The sequence below is a fragment of the Marmota marmota genome, unplaced genomic scaffold (assembly GCF_001458135.2).
Source record: "Marmota marmota marmota unplaced genomic scaffold, marMar, whole genome shotgun sequence".
NCBI classification, from domain to species: Eukaryota; Metazoa; Chordata; class Mammalia; order Rodentia; family Sciuridae; genus Marmota; species Marmota marmota.
The window spans coordinates 11,949,902-11,957,496 of record NW_026000174.1 but is presented as its reverse complement, the minus strand read 5'-3'; the positions used below and the strand labels follow the sequence as shown (position 1 = coordinate 11,957,496).

The window sequence follows — 7,595 nt, the reverse complement described above, 5'->3', positions numbered from 1 at the left end:
GGTGATGGTGGCCACACAGATGACTTTGGCTGCAAGTAAAAGCAAACCCTGTCTCCAATGGGCTACATGAGGAAAGCTTCTCTGCCTGCTGCAGGTCCAGAGCAGGTCCAGAGCAGGTCCAGAGCAGGTCCAGAGCAGCCCTGGGGTCCTCAACAACAAGGCCTGCTATTCTCTCCCACCTTCAGCTGATTCTCCTGTGGTCCCAAGATGGCTGTCAGTCTCTTTGGGCTTGAAAGATGGTGGCCAGTGGCAGTGGGGGGCTATGTACTTATTCAGCAGGACTGAGCCACAGAGGACATCTCTCCCAGCCCTTACTTGTAAGTCCTTTTCTTTGGTCTGAATAGAAAAAATGGGGTCATGTTTCCAGCCAATCAGGGCCCCTCCAGGCCTGTCATGCGCTGATTGGCTTAGGTTAACTGGGATCTTGGGCTAAACCTGGGGGTGGGGAGACTATCCCAACAGAATTGGGGTTCTCTGAGGAAGGAGGAGTGGAATCCATTGCTGGGTGAGTGAGCAGCACATCCATATGATGATGAACCTGAGGGCCTCAGCAGCTCCCCACACAACCTGGGGTCAGCAGGACAGGGACCATCTCTAGATCACCAGGGAGGACTCGGGCACAGAGAAGGGGACTGACTTGCTTGGGCCACACAGGAGGTAAACAGCAGAGCCTGAATTGAGAAAACTAAGTGCTCAGCAAACAAACCAGGCCCAAGCTGCCCGTCACGCTCCTGGATGGCTCTTTCAGTCAGGGCTGCTGCCTCCTCTGGGCTCCCAGGCCCTGACCACCAGAACCGCCAGCCTCCAGCCGGAGCTGCATGAACAAACTCATTGTTGAGCTTCCCAAGGGCTGCCAGAGCCTGGCTGGGTCCAGGAGCAATGGTGTGGTTTTGGATCCTAGCCCTCCTTCTGCGTCCTCTTTGTCAGATGGAACCCGGAGCTCCATTTTAGTACCTATTGGCATATTTGTTGAGAGGAGGGTCAAGTGAGATGAGGACAGGTGCTTTGATATCTGTGAAGTGCTGTGGAAGTATCCAGCTTCCCGTCTGCTGGGGAAGGGCTCAATCTATGGGCCTCATCTGCACCAAGCCCTGGAAGACCACGGGGAAACCAGCAGTCAGAGGGAGTCGGGGTCCAGGCTCTCCGAGATGGCCAGACCTGGAGCCATTTAACTACAAATGCACAGTTTGTGTTTGCTTACAGATAAAGAAATGTGTCCAGAGTGGGGTGGTGAGCTGCTCAAGGTCACACAGGACTAGAACCCAGTCCCCTGGTTCTCAGCCCCTGTTCTCTGCACCAGACCCTAAGCATTGAGTGAGGGTCCCCCTCCCCAGCCTGCGTGCGGGAGGGACAGCTGCAAAAAGACTCGTGCCTGCTAGCACGTCCCCAAGTTTCTTGGGGGCCATTCTTCAGGGGTTCACTCAGGCGAGGCCACACTTCCCCTCGGGCGGCTTCCTGTTTTGGCCAAACAATGACTCTCACCGGGACCTGGTGCCAGCTGGTTGCAGCTGTGCCAAGGCCCTGACTCCTTGCGTGCAGGAGAGGAGAGGGCCTGGTCCTTAGGGACTAGGCCGGGAACCCCACACCCAGACGTGTTCTTTGGGGCCCTCTGAATTCAGTCATTCCTTCATGTCCTGATCACACACACAAGCAGCAGGCTTTGTTTGGGTACCCAGAATGCAGAGAGAACTGAGGAGAATTTGCTAATTTTACAGACATTCATCCTGCACCCAGGAGGAGGGCATTGTCCCCGGTACAAGAAACGCAGATGTACACAAGATGCACCCTCTAAACGTGCTCTATATCCTCCCATGTCCTTGTAAAAGCTCAATCTGTTCCCAGTCATCTAGTGCAAGCAGCTCCACACTGAAGCCTCAGAGCCCATGGGGAAGAGATTGTAAGGGCATGAATAAAAATAATAAAGATGACATTTTTAATGTTGACTTTTTTGAGAGGTGAGGAAATCAAAGTTTGGATACGAAAGGTACAGGATGGAGCTGGGACCTAACCTGGATCTTTAGACTCCAAACCTTGCACTTCAGGATGCTTCAAAAAGAAGCCATCTAACTGGAGGTCCCTCGAGATTGGAGAAGGTAGGGAGGGTCCTTGGGTCCATGGGGTGCGGTGCTTGATGATGAATAAAATATGGGTGGAGCCCGGATGAGGGCAGGGAGGTACAGGGAGCCTGCTGTGTGTTAGGCCCAGTCATCTTGGTTCCATTCTCCTTTTGCTCCCAGGACTGTCCTGCTGGGGGGCTCTCTGTGCTGATTGCTGTGGTTGCTTCTCCTTTTTCTTAGGTTCGGCCCACAGGAGGCTGTAGCAAGGGGTCTGTGAGCAGGAGACAGAGGTGGGAGCACTCGCCCCCTGCTCCTCCTTGCATGGCTACAGTCAGGCAGCAGCTGCATTCTGATGCCACAGCTGCTGTTGGGTGGCCCCAAGAACCAGGTGGGTTGCCCAACACACATGCCTGCCCCTCGGCTCTGCAGACCTGCTGTGGTAATGGCTTCCTGCTGCTGCAGCTCTCCAGGTGCCCCTTCACCCCTTCGTTCCTGTCACCCTGCCTTCTCTTGGCCTGGTCTGCAGATTCCCTCAAGGGATTTCCCCCATGTCCTGTGGGAGTCCTGCCTAATAAGGCACCATGGCCAGATCTCTGAATCAAAATTTTCCATCTTGGGCTGGGGATGTAGCTCAGCAGTAGAGTGTTTGCCTAGCACATGTGAGGCCCTGGGTTCCATCCCCAGTGCCACACATACAAAAAATTCTGTCTCCTTACCTCTCTCCAGCATCACTTATCCACACTCTCCTGAGACAGGGCAGTGACCTGACAAAATCTGCTTTCCTGGAGCCTCTGGAATTTGTTGGTGCTGCTGTGGAGACAATGAGAGGGAGGTTCCCACGGGCAGGCATTTGGTCCTCCTATGTCCCTCTTCTCTGGAGAATCTGAGAAGATATTTGGGCCCTATTGGGCCCTGCCAGGAGGTCTTGGGGGAGCAGTGATCTGGTCCTAGGCTTGTCTGCTCCCCAGACCCAAGTTGGGGGTAAGGGAGGGGCTAGAAATCAGGGAGAAGAGGCAGAGGCTCCTTCTGCGGGGCTTCAGGGCCGTAGGAGTCCCCTGGGCAATGCTTTTTCCTGGGCAACACTTTCTGGTTTAGCAGCGGGAACAGGCCAGGAGGGAGGGACGCAGCTGAGGTCACTGGATGAATATTTCTCAAGTCTGCCTCAAGCCCTACCTCCCTCCTGAGTGCCACACACAGACCTCCACATGCTCCAGAGACCTCTGTAACCATGAGAAGTTGACACCAACACATTCCCTTCCTCCCCTGCTCCTTGGCCCATTGACCCTCCATCAAGGGAAGGCACCAGAAGGCTGGCACCAGGCCTGACTGGTTTTCCTCTCCATTCAGGGCTTGAGCCTATGCGGACTCTTGCCAAGTCCTACTCTGCTGTCTTCTCCCCAGGCCATGGCCATCTCCCCAAGCTGGGTCTCACCATCTACACTTAATGATGACAGCGGCCTGATCTTCCTGATCTCAGGCTGGACTCTTCCAATCCATCCTCCATTCAGCAGCCGGAGCGACTTTCCAGAAGTACAAATCTAAGCATGTCCCTTCTGCTCTTAAATGGAACTCAAAATGTGTGATATGCCTTTCCAACTTTACCTCTAAAGAGAAACGCTATCGGATGTTTCATCAGCTTTGCTGTCTTCTTCACGTACACCGTGCTGTAGTCAACTACAAAATAGCCCCCTTGGAAAGAGGCACCTTCCCACCAGTTCATCACTGTCTTAGTCTAGATTCCTCCGAAGCAGAGCATGAGACAAAGATTTAGGGCAAGTAGTCACTGGGGAGGTGATTTCAAGAGTAAGGGAATGGGGAGAGGAGGACAGGGAAGGAAGCAAACCCCATACCAGCGTGTGTTTTATCAGTCTCCACTGTGGACAACAGGGCACATTCTCCCAGGACCCTGTGGAACCCACAGAAGGACTCGGAATCATCCACCTGCAAAATGGAAGCTAGAAATTGATCTGCTAACTCCAGCCCCTACTGGTAAGGGCTTCTAGATATTTGGGCCATATGGCTGCCTAAGCAAGTTCCCATGGTGCCAAAGAGCCTGCAGCAGCTTTGGAAACTTGTAGCTCAAGCTTGGCGTAGATGCTGGCTGTGGGAGGTGACCTTGGATTAGCAAGGAATTGTTCACCCTGGGTGGGGGGGCAGCTGAAATCCAGTGCAAGACAGGGTGGCTGCATATAAACACTCCTTTATTGGAAAAATCCATGTGGCTTTCTGGAGCCAGCTGTGTATGAGATGCCCAGGTTGCTGAAGAAGAGGTTGTGCTCAGAGTTCACCCAGGGCATCATGGAATGAGCATGGGCTTTGAAGGCAGATGAGTTCAAACCCTGCTTCAGTTTACACCAGCTATGGAACTCTGAGCAAATCACATCACCCAAGAGCCACAGTGTCCTTCTCAGCATAGGGATAATCATTTCTACCATATAGAAATGCTTACGAGAACCAAGAGCAACCCAAGAAAGCAATAGATTTGGCTTTCTGATGTTGAGTCTGTCAGTTTCTTTCTTCCCACAGGAAGGTGGCTTTGCAGACTCTCACTTCACTGCCTCAGCCAGAATCACCCCCATTTTCTCCATGCCTGGTGGCACCTGGGTCACCTACAATTATCCAGCAGCCCTGACAACCTGTGTGCAGTGTGGATTTTTCCCAGGTCCCAGTTTGGGACTGGTACATCAGCAATCCACTCCCCAATTTCACTGCAGGTGGCCAAAAGAGATTTTGTAAAACAGCAGGAAGGACTTACATTGCATACGACACAGCAGTCATTTATTGATCTGTTTATTTTTGAAATTCCCATTAGCTGTTGCTATCTTTCCTTGAATCCCTTTTCCGACCCCACCATTTTTCTCACCTGAGCTCTGCACCTCCAGTTTAATTCCTTCATACTTTTTCTTGCCCCTGGGGTTCTGGGCTCTATTCACGTATTATGGGTTACAATTTGACCCCCCACCAAATTCATACGTTGAAGTCCTAACCCTCAGGTCCTGAGAATATGATCTCTCATGGAAACAGGGTCATTGCAGAGGGTAATCAGTTGGGTATATACTGAAGTAGGGGGCCCTATCTGATATGACTGGTATTCTTACACAAAGAGGGAAATTTGGGCCCAGAGTCACTCACACAGGAAGAATGCCATGTGAAGACTGGATTTATGCTGCTACGAGCCGCAGTAGTACCGAGAGGCCCGGAACAAATCCTTCCCTAGTGTCTTCCAGGGAGTGGGTATATCTGACACCTTGATCTTGAACTTCCAACTTCCAGAACCACGAGACGATCAGTTCCTGTTGGTGAAGTCACCCAGTCTGTAGCATTCTGTTACAGCAGCTAGGAAACTAACACACCCCTTAAAAGGACAATTTATTTTTCTGTTGCAAATATAATTTTTGCATCATCCCCCTTGATTCCAGCCTTTATTGCTATGTTCATGTGTTTACATTTCCTGACAGTCCCTGGGGGCGGAGCCTCAGTCATTCTCAGTGTGGTGTTTTCAGGGTCTGACACACCGCCTGGCTCACAGATATGTACAGGCAATGTTTGCTGAAGACCTCTTGCTACAGGTAGATCTGGTGCTTGCCCTTTGGGGGTTGTTCACATTAGCATAGGTAGCACCATCAAGGGCAGGCGTGGGCAAGGGCAGGCCAGGGACAGCATGAGCAGCCCATGGCCAGCTGGACTGTAGATGCTGTAGTAATGAGAAATAAGGTAGGGATGGAAGATGGGGAATGTAATGTCAGGGCACCAGAATTTGGAGAATGCACCTACTTTGGGAGGGCAATGGGGCAGCAGGGAGCCACGGGAAGGAGAGGTATCAATAGCAGGGCTCTGGGAAGATTATTCTATTATACATTATAGGAGCCCAGGGAGGTCTGTGACTGGGCCCGAGACCAGGTGAGAGGTGATGAAGGCTGACACCCTCATGGGTGTGAGGATGGAGACAAGATGAGACACAAGAGGAAGAAATGCCAGCCCGACAGCTGACTTAGAGGTATTTTCCCCTTTGAGATGCAAGTCCCCAAGCTCCTCCTCCTTCTGAAGATGCCACGCTGAGAATTTCCATGATGCGGGCGATGACATAAATCACACCATCCCGCCCCCTGTCTGGCAGTGACTCTTTTGGTGAGAGAGCAAAGGAACCAGCTACCCCCACCTCGAGCTGGTAAGGTTTCTGGTCCACAACTCAAAATGTCAATTCATGAAAGCAGACATTTTCCACCTTTTTAAATATCAAGTTTTTATAATCACATATGAGTTCTACAAGTTAACTGAAATGCAATGGTGATGAATCTTGTGGGTATAAAGTGAAAATTACATACAGTAAAATATGACCTTGTCCTTTAAGAAGAGGGACCTGGAGTATTGAAAACTGATAAGGAAAAGATTGCATGATTTTAATTTTCTTGCCTGTTTGTTATCTTCTTTTCCCTGGAACATCAAAGCCAAAGTGTAGTTTAAAGAAGAATGAGAAGGCTGAGTTTGGAGGTGATGGGTGACTAAGTTAAATATTGTTGGGTGTAAATACACTGTAAGGATATGCAAAAGAAGAAAATAAAAATTGCCGGGCATAGTGGTGCACACCTGTAGTCCTGGTGGCTTGGGAGGCTGAGGCAGGAGGATTGTGAATTCAAGGTTCGCCTCAGCAACCTAGGGAGGCCGTAAGCAACTTAGCAAGACCCTGTCTCAAAATAAAACATAAAAGCTGGGCCCAGTGGTGCATGCCTGTCATCCCAGCAGCTAGGGAGGCTGAAACAGGAGGATCACAAGTTCAAAGCCAGCCCCAGCGATGGAGAGGCACTAAGCAACTCAGTAAGACTCTGTCTCTAAATAAAATTTAAAAATAGGGCTAGGGATGAGGCTCAGTGGTTGAATGCTCCTGGGTTTAATAATCCCTGGTACCAGGGCTGGGGTTGTGACTCAGTGGTAGAGAGTGGTTGTGACTCAGTTGTGACTCCATAAAACTCCTGTGTAATGAGACCTCATAACCCCAGTGGTAAAGTGCTCGCCTAGCACGTGCGAGGCCCTGGGTTCGATCCTCAGCACCACATAAAAATAAGTAAATAAAATAAAGGTATTGTGTCCAACTATATAAAAAATTAAATATTAAAAAAAAAATCCCTGGTACCAAAAAATATAAAAATAAAATAAATAAAAATCACCTGAAAACTTTCTCTCTTGATCTTATTTTTTGGTGAATATCTTCATTCTAGTCTTCCCCCAACATGACGCATATTAAAAGCTATACTCAGTGGAGTAAATCCTGTAACAGTCTTATTTTTCTAACAAGAATATCTTTCAAGCCTATTCACTGACCTCCCTTCCTCTGTTCTGAATGATGATATTTTGAATATATCTTATAGCTTTTCAGAGAAGTATGTCAGATTCCAATGAAGAGTCTCATGCTCAGTTATTTAAGGATTTTTAAAAAGTTGGCCAAATAAAGGGCTGGCATAAAGTGCTTCCTAATGTGGTTTCCCGAGAAAGACCCAGCATCACTTCCGTGGTGAGATCTGTGAGATACTGTGATATAAT

General features: G+C 49.7%; 1 long non-coding RNA gene across 2 annotated transcripts; it reads left to right on the top strand.

Moving 5' to 3' along the window:
- Positions 1-1,400: 1,400 nt before the first annotated feature.
- Positions 1,401-6,661, top strand: LOC125612013. 2 transcript variants are annotated; one of them, XR_007342263.1, is made up of 4 exons: positions 1,401-2,093; positions 2,298-2,445; positions 3,459-4,046; positions 4,584-6,661. It is a non-coding gene; the product is annotated as an uncharacterized LOC125612013 (long non-coding RNA). The 2 variants fall into 2 exon arrangements; XR_007342262.1 differs by having other exon boundaries at positions 3,459-6,661.
- The last annotated feature ends 934 nt before the right edge of the window (positions 6,662-7,595 follow it).